This window comes from Vipera berus (genome assembly GCF_964194415.1).
Source record: "Vipera berus genome assembly, chromosome: 1".
Classification (NCBI taxonomy): domain Eukaryota; kingdom Metazoa; phylum Chordata; class Lepidosauria; order Squamata; family Viperidae; genus Vipera; species Vipera berus.
The window spans coordinates 325,156,550-325,170,656 of NC_138202.1; the positions used below are offsets into that span (position 1 = coordinate 325,156,550).

At 36.4% G+C, this 14,107-nt stretch overlaps 1 protein-coding gene across 22 annotated transcripts in view; it reads right to left on the reverse strand.

Moving 5' to 3' along the window:
* Positions 1-14,107, reverse strand: part of NRXN1 (neurexin 1) — a gene marked incomplete at its 5' end in the record, with an annotated part of 953,418 nt that overhangs the window by 755,018 nt on the left and 184,293 nt on the right. The gene's annotated exons all lie outside the window — the stretch shown is intronic.

Genomic DNA, 14,107 nt, shown 5'->3' on the forward strand with positions numbered 1-14,107 from the left:
ATTGTGAGGAGTAGTCAGCTCAAGACTGAAAACTGTTTTGTATAAGAAATACTTGAATATAATTTGCAGCAGGTTTTTTCTCAATTCTGATGAAAAAGTCAACAATTTTATTTTGTCTTATTATAATTTAGGATGTCAACTATATTGACATCCTAAATTATAAAAAAACTATTGATAGAATATTTATTTGTTCTTTATTTCTGATAGTCTGTTATCTACACAACAGAATGTTCAATTTTGTATCTTTAATTAATACTATATAGATATTATTGTATCAAAACAATAAAATGTAACAATATACTAAGTAAAATCTAGATGTCACAATGTAACTGCTTGTATGCTCCCTTCATTGATTAATGTTAATGGAAATTGATCCCCGTGGAATTACAAATTAATTTGATTTCTTCATTCATTCATTTATATACTGTAATCTATGTGGCCACTCATTTCAGAGCAATAGCTCTGGGTAGCATAAAAGGGTTAAAAGCAAACAACAAAACAAACAGTATTGGCTACTGAAATCCAAAGAATTTATGCTAAGTATTAGATTAGGGCATCCACACTTATAATTTTCTTTAAAAATGGCATGAACGTGATTTACAGAGCCAAGAGAAGTTCAGTGAAAATCAGTTGCCCTCAGTATTTGCACCTGCAAATCTTTTGAAGTGTTGAACAGAAGGTTTTAGAAGATATAACCATAGAAATGAGTGTATCTGAGGTAGATGATAAATGGGTTTTTAAAATCTAACTGAAATCAATAATAATCTACAACCAAACTGTGCATATATACTCTGTTGTAGCAGCTGGTTTTTAAAATAAATTTTAGAAAGTTTTTCACTTTATAACAAATACTTCATGTGAATAAAATGTTTTACCATATTTGAAGAAGCTGAGAGGTAAAAGTTGAAGTCATTATTTCATTCAAGTGTTGAGGAAATAACATATAGGTAGTCCTTGAGATATGTCCATTATGGAGCCTGACCATTAGAATTGCATGTTGCAACAGTCACTACATGAAACAGCTGAACTAACATCTCCTCCCCGCATTCCTTCTCTCCCCACTGAATCATTAAAGAAACGTGGATGTCCTTAATGGGAGAAAGGGGTGCCTAAGGAGTGTGGGAGACCCTTGGGGGCCCAGCAGAGACCTAGATCTGCCTGCCCTGGCCCTCTCAAGGTCTCCCCACCCTGTGAGATGCCCTGTGCTCCACTTCCTACTACTTAGGTCCTCATAGGCCTTTCCTACTCCCACCAAATCTCCCAGAACTTAGGCCTGATTCCCATCCCACTAGGACAAACACCCTCCTACTAACTTACCTTTTAAAGAGCTCTGAGGCTTTCCAGAGGACTAGAGCAGATTGCTTCCTTGCATGGCCACTGATTCTGAAAGCAGCTGTCATATTTCCAGTAGTCCGAGTTGCATTTTGGTATCTCCGCTGCCTCCAGAATCACACCATGAGTCTATGTGACAAAGCAATCAATTTTGCTGCTTTACCACAGTTTGCATAGTGCTGCAGAATCTTTCCACAGCTTGTGGACAAGCAAGTAAGACAAAGTGGTAGTCACATTCGAGTTGCTGCTGTGCACCCAGGGATACATAGCCTACTCTACTTCTCCAACCTGAAGTACCGAGAGCTTCAAAAGCTAAGTGCAGTGGGTGATGGGCATATAAGGAGGAGGCCCAAGCTGCTGTGGGATGGGGGAAGAGATCTCTCTGTGTGTGTGCTGCAATGTTCTTGTGACCAGTTATAAGGGTAAATGACTGTAGGGGTACAATAGCAATCATAACTTTGAAATAAGGTCATAAATAACATTGAGGTGTTGTAATTTTGACTGTAGGTTAAGTGATTTGTCATATCTTGAACACTACGTATACAGTATCTTCTTCCACTGTTTAGATCTATCCCAACTTACTACAACAGGAACTCACTCATATTATATTATTCCAGCTTTGCTTATTGTCATTTTTCCAATATTGTTTTAGGTACAGAGAACTAGAATGTATATATTTGTTGCTTGCCAACACTATCAAATAAGCCAGGGTTATTCCAATGATCATATCTGTGGCCTACTTCCACACTAATAAAAAAAGATCTTGTTAACCTACTTTAGAAATATTTACATGTGAGACATATTTTGGAAGCAATATAGCAATGATGAAGATAATCCACTTTAGAGTTCAATATGGATATGTTAGTATGTTCTGGGCTGCATTGCAAATATGTTGAGGATTCACATCCCATGCTAATTATTCTAGTGGACAATCACTTAAATATGAGCTAGAAATGTGCTACAGCTGCCTAAAAAAAGCCAACACAGTTCTAGGCTGCATTAACAGAGGGATAGAATCAAGATCACCTGAAGTGTTAATACCACTTTATAATGCCAGGTATTACTGGAATACTGCATCCAGTTGTGGTCACCACGATGTCAAAAAGATGCTGAGATTCTAGAAAGAGTACAGAGAAGAGCAACAAAGATGATCAGGGGACTGGAGGCTAAAACTTAAAGGGATAGTTGCTGGAATTGGGTATGTCTAGAGAAGGATGAGGGGTGACATGATAGCAGTGTTCCAATATCTCAGGGACTGCCACAAAGAAGAGGGAGTCAAGCTATTCTCCAAAGCACCTGAAGGCAGGACAAGAATCAATGGATGGAAACTAATCAAGGAGAGAAGCAACCTGGAACTAAGGAGAAACTTCCTGACAGTTAGAATAATTAACCAGTGGAACAACTTGCCTTCAGAAGTTGTGAATGCTCCAACACTGGAAGTTTTTAAGAAGAGACTGGACAGCCATTTGTCTGAAATGGTATAGGGTTTCCTGCCTGAGCAGGGGGTTGGACTAGAAGAAGTCTAAAGTCCCCCCCAACTCTGTTATTCTGATAAAATGCAGTGCTTATGGATTGTACATATAATTAGATTTATTATTCAAGAAACTGGGATTGCCCAAATTGAAAAACATTGTTATTACTTTAAATTTCAAATAAAACATTAAAATAAAATTTAGAATATATGAATTGTTTTTAATATTCTGGGTTACAAAGATTCTGCATGTACTTGGTATTCTCTTTGATCTTTGCATCCCAATCAGATTTTGTTTCAATCCATGCAGAATAAAATTTTTAATAAATTACTACTAAGGGAATGCAGTCTTTACATTAAAAATTATATTAAAAAGATACTAAAATATTGCTTAGGGAATGCAACTTTTGGACATTAAAATAAAATAACAAGAAAATAGAGCATAAATGTTATCACTGGGTAGAGGCTAACTCTCCAGTGGCCGTGTTCTTGTTCTTTTATTTTGGAATAAAAATTAAATTGTGACTAGAAGACTGCCTGTCTAGAGACAAACACTGATCATGATTTAAATGACCTCTTCCAGCTCTATTCTAGGAGGCAGAGAGTTTTATTTCCTATAGTGTACTACTTTTACAAAACTAAGGCTGGAGATATGGGAATATACTCTTTATTATTATCCACAGTATTCATTCTATACATATAAGACTGTATTGAAAATTACAACAAATAGAGCTTTTCATCAACTATTGATGGTTTTCATTTGCTAAGTATACTTCATATCTATTCCCAGTAAACTTTCATCTCCTTATATTGGAGATAGAATTTTTTTTCAGCAGACAATATGGTGGTGGAAATAGCAAAAAACAGAATGAACAACTGAATGCAGTTATTCATACAAATCTAATTTATACTTTTTCACTTTTTCTAAAGGACTACTGCAAGCTAAGAATTTAAAGTAGCTATGGAGGATTTTGTTGTGACAGTGCAAGAACAGGAAAAAAAATAGAAAAAGAACAGGGAGAAGATACTTTCTGAGGAAGTTTTGTTAAATTGAAGTTAACAAAGGTATGTTCTCACTGAATACTAGATACAATGATATTTAGTAGCTGACTTTCCTGAAACAGCATATTAAACATATTATCCTTTTCATATATATTTCCCACTTGTGTGCTGGGAGGTGGGGGAACAACACTTTATGGACACTTCCACATAAGAAATCTATGCCAATTTGAAATATCCACACCTCTTAGATCCTACAGTACAACTCTGACTGTCTTTGAGAATTCAGTCAATTTATTTCTAGCTCACTTGCAGGGTACTTGAAACTGTACGATAACTGAAATTCAGTGGCTTTGTTGAGTTTATGGAGTATTTGTCTCATCCTTCCTCTCAGGCCTTGAGCTTCAACATGCCTCCCCCCCAGCAATCTTTGAAAGAAAGCTAAGTTTTATTTCCGTGTGTTTGTATATGTGTGTAAGAAACAATCAAAGAAATGTACAAAATATGAAATAAAGGCATGGATGTGGGAGGGATGAAAGCAATTTATTTTGCTTCATTTTCTGTAAGCAAATGCTTTGTTACTCCAGATCCTTCATTACCTTACAATGTTCTAGCACCCATAATGTTGACAGTATTCCCACAATAATTTTCAAGAAAATTAAAGAGAGAGACAGAGGGGCTAATTCTGGCTGTACAGGACCAAGCCATAAAAGCAAATGTACACAAAACCAGAATTGAGAAAACATCAATGGAATGTAAATACTGGATGACAGATATTGCAGTACCTGGAAACAGAGAATAAAGGGGGGGAAAACTGGAGAAAATCTTAAAATATAAAAACTTGCAAATAGAAGTAGAATGTGGAGGAAAAAAGCCAAGATAGTTCTAATAGTAATAGTCACCTGGGAGATGGGAGAGGGATTTTAAAGAGGGATTTTAAAGAATAATTCTTACTTGCAGGACAAGAGAGGAAATGTCACAAAGTGGCAATTCTAATACCAACTGTTCAGTGCTGGTAGAAGCCACTTGCAGTGGTGATATTAGTGTGAATATAGGTAGAATAAACTTTGTTAGGGAATATCCCACACTAAGCTACTTAGAAAGCAGCAGATATTGGTTTGACAATTCTTTGGGAAATAGTTGGAAAAAAGATGAAAAAGAAAAGTAACTGGTTTAATGGGAAGGGGAGTTATTTCAGGAATTAAAGCAGAAAAGACAACTGAAAAATGTAGTGAAAAACTTTGTTTTGTTCATGTCTTTTTAATAGTAAAAGAAAGAAAGAAAATCTGTGTTCTGCCTGATAGTTTTATCCCAGAAAATTTTCTGCATTCTGCCTGATTGTGTTATCCCAGAATCTATGACAACTGTATAATGATGTATAAGAGACTTTCCCAATCCAGTTCCTTTACGTTATTTTGAACTTCACCTTCCATCATTCTTAGCATGTTCAAAGCCTAATATATCTAGAAGTCAGATGTCAGGAGAAGATTGTAATCTTTGTAATAGAAAGTTAACACATAAATATTACTATACTGATTGTGAGGCAGGCAATGAAGAAGAGCTCTGAATTCCTGTTCCTCTGGGGGGGGGGGAAGTGGTACCAGATGAGTCACTGATCTAATCCAAGAGGGATATTCTTTCAGGGCAACATGTATCCGAACATAGCCTTCATTACTTTTACAGTTGTTAGGACTTCTGGGTGAGTCATGGCCAGTGGTGGGATTCAGCCAGTTCACACCACTTCAGCAGAACTGTTAGCTAATTTTTTGTTGCTCAGGCCCAGAATGGACTTCCAGAAGCTGCATCCACACAAAGAAATGGTTGTTCACATACTTAATCCCACCAATGGTCATGGCTGACTGAAGATGTCTCCAAACAGTGGATATGAAGGCCAGCATGAAAAACAAAGGACTAATCTCTCCAGATTTCTATTGTGTTGGGATTATTTAATGTTAATTATATGTACATGAAATAATATCAAATATGGACATAGACTTTATTATAATCTAGTGTTTTAGGATGTCTTGTAAAAGTGTTGACCTTGATATTCTAGGCCACAGTGGTCTTTTCAACTTCTTTAAGAGATGATATGCTACAATATCCCCTTCATGGATTGCTGCCTTGTCACGGTGAAGGGGCTTGCATAATTCAATGAAGCTATGAGCTATGCCGTGCAGGGCCATCCAAGACGGACAGGTCATAGCAGAGAGTTCTGACATCTAACGTGATGCACTGGAGAAGGAAATGGCAACCCACTCCAGTATCTTTGCCATGAAAAGCCCATGGACAGTACCAAAAGGAAAAAAAAAGACATGACACTGGAAGATGAGCCCTTCAGGTCGGAAGGCATCCAATATGCTACTGGGGAAGAGCAGAGGGCTAGTACTAGTAGCACCAGAAAGAATGAAGCGACTGGGCCAAAGCTGAAAGGATGCTCAGCTGTGGATGTGTCTGGTGGTCAAAGGAAAGTCCGATGCTGTAAAGATTTTTTCTCCATAAGAACCTGGAATGTAAGATCCATGAATCAAGGAAAGCTGGACGTGGTCAAACAAGACATGACAAGACTGAACATCGACATCTTAGGAATCAGCGAACTAAAATGGACAGGAATGGGTGAATTTAATTCAGATGACCATCAGGTATACTACTGTGGGCAAGAATCCCACACAAGAAGGAAACACTCTTTTCCAAAAGCCCAAGAGATGGCTCTACACATGGACATCACCAGATGGTCAACACAGAAATCAGATTGACTATGTGCTCTGCAGCCAAAGATGGAGAAGCTCTATACAGTCAGTAAAAACAAGACCAGGAGCTGACTGTGGCTCAGACCATGAGCTTCTCATTGCAAAATTTAGGCTTAAACTGAAGAAAGTAGGGAAAAGCACTAGGCTACTGAGGTATCAACTAAATCATATCCCTGATGAATATACAGTAGAGGTGACAAATAGATTTAAGGAATTAGATCTGATAGACAGAGTGCCTGAAGAACTATGGATGGAGGTTCACAACATTGTACAAGAAGTTGCAAATAAATCCATCCCAAACAAAAAGAAATGCAAGAAAGCAAAATGGCTGTCTGAGGAAGCTTTGCAAATAGCTGAGGACAGGAGGGAAGCGAAAGGCAAGGGAGAAAAAGAAAGACACTTCGGAGAAGGGCGGGATATAAATGGGATTAAAATAAAATAAATAAATAAATAAATAAATTGAATGGAGAATTCCAGACAATAGGTAGAAGAGATAAGAATGCCTTCTTAAATGAACAGTGCAAAGAAATAGAAGAAAACAATAGAATAGGGAGGACTAGAGATCTCTTCAAGAAAATTGAAGAGATGAAGGGAACATTTCACGGAAAAATGGGCATGATTAAGGACCAAAATGGCAGGGACCTAACAGAGGCAGAAGAGTTTAAGAAGAGGTGGCAAAATTACACAGAACTATAAAAGAATGAGTTTAACGTCCCTCATAACCACGATGAGTTGGTAAGTGACCTCAAGCCAGAGCTCCTAGAATGTGAAGTGAAATGGGCCTTAGGAAATCTGAGCAACAACAAAGCTAGTGGAGGTGACAGTATTCCAGCTGAGCTATTCAAAATCTTAAAAGACGATGCAGTAAACATGCTACATTCAATTTGCCAGCAAATTTGGAAAACTCAACAGTGGCCACAGGATTGGTAAAGATCAGTTTACATTCCAATTCCAAAGAAAGGCAGTGCCAAAGAATGTTCAAACTATCGTACCATTGCACTCATTTCTCATGCTAGTAAAGTTATGCTTAAAATCCTACAAGCTAGACTCCAGCAGAACTACGAGAAGTACAGGCAGGATTTCAAAGAGGCAGAGGAACTAGAGTTCAAATTGCCAACATACGCTGGATCATGGAGAAAGCTAGGGAGTTCCAGAAAAAAACATATATTTCTGCTTCATTGACTAAGCTAAAGCATTTGATTGTGTGGATCACAACAAACTGTGGCAAGTTCTTAAAGATATGGGAGTACCAGACCATCTTATTTGTCTCCTGAGAAATCTATATGCGGGTCAAGAAGCAACAGTGAGAATTGGACACGGAACCACTGATTGGTTCAAAATTGGGAAAGGAGTCCGGCAAGGCTGTATACTGTCGCCCTGCCTGTTTAACTTATATGCAGAACACATCATGAGAAAGGCAGGGCTAGATGAATTAAAAATTGGAATTAAGATTGCTGGGAGAAATATCAACAACCTATGATATGCAGATGATACCACTCTAATGGCAGAAAGTGAAGAACTAAAGAGCCTCTTGTTGCGAGTGAAGAAGGAGAGTGCAAAAGTTGAGTTGAAACTTAACATTAAAAAAACCAAGATCGTGGCATCTGGTCCTCTCAATTCCTGGCAAATAGATGGGGAAGAAATGGAGGTAGTGACAGATTTTATTTTCCTGGGCTCCAAGATCACCGCAGACAGGGACTGGAGCCAAGAAATTAAAAGACGCTTGCTCCTGTGGAGGACAGCCATGGCAAATCTAGACAGCACACTAAAAAGCAGAGATATCACCCTGCCAACAAAAGTGCGTATAGTCAAGGCTATGGTCTTCCCAGTTGCAATGTATGGCTGTGAAAGCTGGACCATAAGAAAGGCTGAGCGTCAAAGAATTGAGGCCTTTGAACTATGGTGCTGGAGAAGACTCCTGCGAGTCCCTTGGACTGCAAGGCGATCAAACCGATCAGTCCTAGAGGAGATCAACCCTGACTGCTCTTTAGAAGGCCAGATCCTGAAGTGGAAACTCCAATACTTTGGACACCTAATGAGAAGGAAGGACTCACTGGAGAAGAGCCTAATGCTGGGAAAGGTTGAGGGCAAGAGAAGAAGGGGACGACAGAGAATGAGGTGGCTGGATGGAGTCACTGAAGCAGTAGGCATGAGCCTAAAAGGACTCCAGAGATGGTAGAGGACAGGAAGGCCTGGAGGAATGTTGTCCATAGGGTCGTGATGGGTTGGACATGACTTCACAACTAACAACAACAACAAATGCTACAATATATTCTTAGGAAGGTTGGGTCTACAGGTTTTTAGAAAAGGATCTACACAAGTGGCAAATAACTTCTTCTGAGTCATACATATTGATAGTGGAAAATAACAACCATGACAACCCTTGCTCCTCAAAATATTGTACATAGAAAGTAGCTCAGACTGTTGCACATTTTAAAATATATTTAAATCACAACTGAAACTCCTTGAAAGTCTTTGTATAAATTTCTGTGAAGGATGTAATGAAAAGTATTATACCACTCCATTCTTGACAAGCTTTTGAAAAGGTCATACCTGAGACTTCCTTCTCACTTAGTAATCTGTCTTCTTCTGACATTATTAACATTTCAATGTCAACAATATGTTTATGAGGCTTTCTGGAACTAACTGCTATGGAATATAAAGACATTTGTTCATGCCAAAAAGAATGAAGCAATTCATTATTATTTTTAATTGCTTAACACCTTTTTGCAAAAGTTCAATTCTTACTTTTTATATAATAAAAGCAGGGATATAGGGATATATTATATCCCTATATCCCTAACTGTCAAATGTAATTCATACTATTCTCTCAGCCTCTGCCTTAGGACGTAGCACAATAAAGCCTCAGATAAGCTTTTTTTTAAAATGCTATGATGGCAACCAAAGTTTAAATAATAATAATAATAAAGTATAATAAACCACAACACCTTACAGGCCTATAAGGGACTAAATATTATTTTAATATGGCTTTTATGTAAAAAAATGTTCTGAATTAAAAAAAGTTGGCACAATAAGGGCTAGATTCTGCTACCTTTAGAAGGAAGAAGAGGTGCTTGAACAAGTTTTGTCAATGGAATCATGTCAAATCAGAATATGCTATTTAATTATATACTTCAGAACTTTGTTCTAGAATCTTACTGTATAATATACTAGGTTGACACAGAAATGCCAGATACCATGGCTGAAATACCATGGATAGAAGTAGTATTCTTTATGGATAAAAATGTATACCTTAAATAATATCTTATTCCAATTGAACACTATGCCTCCTTGCACATTAAAATCACCAGCTGAGAACTTCCATTGCACACTTGTGCTGTCTGAATTTTATTTGATAACCACAAGGTCTTCTGCCATTTTTTTCCCTACAGAATGTTTTGTGCAGAGTAGCACAAAGCCTAATGCCTTTAACAGTTTGTAAACTAATTTTCCACTTGTCTTTAATGGATTTATGCAACATCTTAGATCAGGGCTTTTCAACCAGTGGTACAGGTACCATCTGTGGTACACTGGCACCTGGCAGGTGGTACGTGACCATCCTAGAAAAGTGGTATGGGGAGAGGGGAATGAGCTGAACTGGTGGCAGCACTGCACAAGCCTGAGCGAGAGATGGCTGGAGCTCAGGGCTGTCAAGGCTCAGCGGAAGCTCCAGGATCAGCGCCAGGCTCCAGCTGGAACTTGGTGCTGATCCCAGCGCTTCTGCTGAGCCCAGAAGAAGCGTCGATCAGCTGGAATGTTGCAGCATCTCCAAGGTCTTGTGATGTACATTGTGATGCTTGGCAACTGATTCATATTTATGATGGCCACAGTGTCTCAGGGTCATGTGAAGTGATCAAAACCTGCTGTAACCACGCAGCAGACAGGGGGAATAAAAACCAAACAGTCCCCCCCCCCGCACCCCTGCTGCCAATCCTCAACAAAAATGCACACAACAATGAAAACCTCAGACAGGAGGAAGAGTGCCGCTGGGCAGGCAGGCAGGTGTCTTGCTGAGCTGTGGCTTGGGGGGCACTTTTTTCAATGCCATTATAACTTCGAACAGTCACTAAGCGAACTGTTGTAAGTCAAGGACTACCTATACTTCATCACTTTTTTTCTTTTTTCTTTTTTGGTCATCAAGTTTTTGACACCTTGCTAGGCGACTGGTGGTACTCGGATGTTGCCATATCCTAAAAGTGGTACAATGGGTGAAAAGACTGAAAAGCCCTGCCTTAGATAGATATTAATGTTAATATTCTATATTTACATAATATTTGTTTTTCCAGTGCAGAAAAAAAATAACCCATTAGAATTTCTTTTAATTCCTTTTTTCAAGAAAAAAATGTCAAACATTATCAGGATCAGCCAAATCTAAATCAGTAGACAGTTTCTAACTGGGTCTTTGCTGAAGAAAAAAAAATGCCCAGTTCCTCCTAAATAAACTTTCAGTCTCAACTGAGAGAAACTTTATTATCTATCATGTTTTTCATGCTTTTATTTGATGCAGCAAGTTGCCTTGAGACCTCTAGTAATCAAAAAGCTGGGCCAAAGAGTTAAAATAAACTGAAAACAATTATGGATTTATTAAAAAGAAGATTCAAAAATACTTTTTTCTTGATTAAATGTAATTGTTTAACTGATTGTACAGATTGATATGAAAACTTCAACCATATTTTAAATGCCATAAAGGATTGTTCATTCACAAAGCCACAGGTTAGCATTCTCCAAAAATTACAGAGTTGATGAAAGCTCAGTGTTCACACGACTACCTTGTGTTCTCTCTTATAATTATCTAGGTATTAGGGCAGGTATGAAAATTCCATTTCTTTATTTCATAATTATTCACTAAATTGATTCCATGAAAAAAGCCCACTGTGTGATTTAATGACATATAGTGTCAACTGTGTATTTAGATACACTTGGAAAAAAATAGACTTGCCTATTAGTGTACAGTCAAGAAGGAAAAAAAGATAAGGCATTTGCAAAAGGTAAAGCCACTGAACCATTTTTTAAAAAGAAAAAGGTGAGTGTATATATATTATTATTTCTCCTTTATTGTTGTAAATCTATAAACTCTAGCTTCCTTATCCAAAAACAAGATGAGAAACTGTCAAGGCGCTAGGTTTGGCTGGTGGAAAATTAATTTGGGTCACTCTATAGTGCAATTACTATGGCAACGGCATGCAAAATGTAGCAAGCAAGTGCTTCATCAATGTTAATATATTCTCCACAAATTTTTAATCATTATATTCTCCACAAATTTTTAATCATTATATTCTCCACAAATTTTTAAGTATTCTCCACAAATTTTTAATCATTATAAAATATAACACTACCTTTACAAGTGTAAAGGGTGACTGAGTTGAAGAGTGAAGCTCTCAGATTCCCCTTTCTCAGATCCCCAAGCTTCATTTTCTCCATACTGACAAATTAAACTTATTATTTATTTCATTACAAATTATCTTATGCACAGAATACATACACTTTTAGTTTTCAAAAAAAAATCCCCTTTCCATATGTATTGTCAATCATAGATTTTTAGAAAAGAGTATAACATAAGACAATCACATGCTTCCCCCAACTCTATGGAGATGATTTAAGGGTTTCATTAGTTTAATACCAAAATAGAATGCACATTCATATACAAAGCATAATTTAACATAGTGACAAGATAGTCCTAAGTGTCATTGCTTTAGGAAATAAATTTCTGAAATCTCACTGGATCATCAAATCTCACATTATTTCAGTATTCCTTTTTAGAGTTTAGTCTATTTAAAAAATTAATGTGGATAATCTTGGGACATAATAAAAAAGCAGTCCCTGAACCTGTGGGTATACTAGGAAGATGAAGATAGATGAAGACGAAGAGGAGGAAGAGGAAGAGGAAGAAGAGAAGGAGGAAGAGGAGGTGGACCATAATCTGAGGGTTCATCGATAGATGACATCTAGCATTATCACAGATTTATTGCAGCTCACAAGTGTCCTTTTCGCTAATAACTGATGTAATGGTTTATTTCCCCCATTCTCCTAGAACTGACTTTGCATGCAAAGATAAAAGTAGAAATCTCTGCATGTTTTCAGAAATTTGGAACCTACTCATTGAAATTTATTTGCCTGAAATCCCCTACATATTTTGTCAAAAAAGAAATAACTATATTGATTTTGAAATTTTATTATATACTAAATTCTATGGAAAAACCTCTATATTTGGTTACCATGATTTTACATTCCAGCATAGAAAACAGAAACTTTTCACTGGATTGGCTTCACAAATATTATTAGGATCTGTTTGTTTTGCTTTGTCAGTACAAAACAGAACACTAGATTTATTTGATTGCCCAATTTAGCAATCTCATTTGAAGAGTCTGACATGAAAAATGCATACCTAATACAAAATATATTTTAGGATGTAGGGGATTCCAGAATACTTTTTTTTAAAAAAGTGCAAAATTTGTGTAGATAGGACACTGATATATAATAATAAAAAATTGAAAAAATAGAGGAAATAACACAAGTCAGTTTTGAAAAATAGTTAGCTTGTAACACATCCATGTATACAAATATAATATCATATATCAATATCAATATCAAATATCATATATATATATATATATATACATATATATATATATATATATATATATATATATATATATATATATATATATATATATATATATATATATATATATATATATATATATATATATATACATATATACTGTATAAACAAATATGCACAGCTCTATTTAAACAAAATCTTGAAAGTTGTTTGCTCCTTTTTTGTTGGAAAAACTGCTTTGGGAGGATGTATATGTGTAAGAGAGAAAAAAAACAGTAAATTAGTTTTGGTATATATTTATCACTATCAGACTGTAAGGTTAGATAGAATTGACTGTTTGGGCTAAGAATGAACTAAAATCTAGAATCTTACAGTGTGAAGAATATAGACATTGTCTATTTTGTCTATATTGTCTCATCTTCTCTCTTGGATAAATCTTTACAGTAGCATAAGACTTGGTTTTAATATTCAGTATTCATAAAACATGATTTTAATGATTGAAATTCAAAAGAAAAGTCTCCTGTGTTTCCCTTTTCATGATTCTAGTGCATAAGTGAATTCAAGTAAAATGGATTTTTTTTAAAAAAATCTAAATATAGTAAAACTAATATATGAAGCTTACAAATACTGGCTTCTTTTTTGGAGATGGATGGATGGATGGATAGATGATAGATAGATAGATAGATAGATAGATAGATAGATAGATAGATAGATAGATAGATAGATAGATATTAAGTTCTAAGAAAATTCACTACAAACATGTAAATCAGATTGTTCTCTTTGGAGATATGTCATGCAAAAGATAGAAAAGGATTCAGGCTGTTCCATATAACAAAATCTTGAAGCACTCTACAAATGAGAGGTTACAGGCATGACTCCCCATTAATATTAAATTGAACCACCATGGAGTAAGCAGGAGAATCATTACAATACGGAAGCCCCATCTGCCTGGTCCAGAAGGGTGGCTGAAGACTGAAGATATGATAAACCACTGAG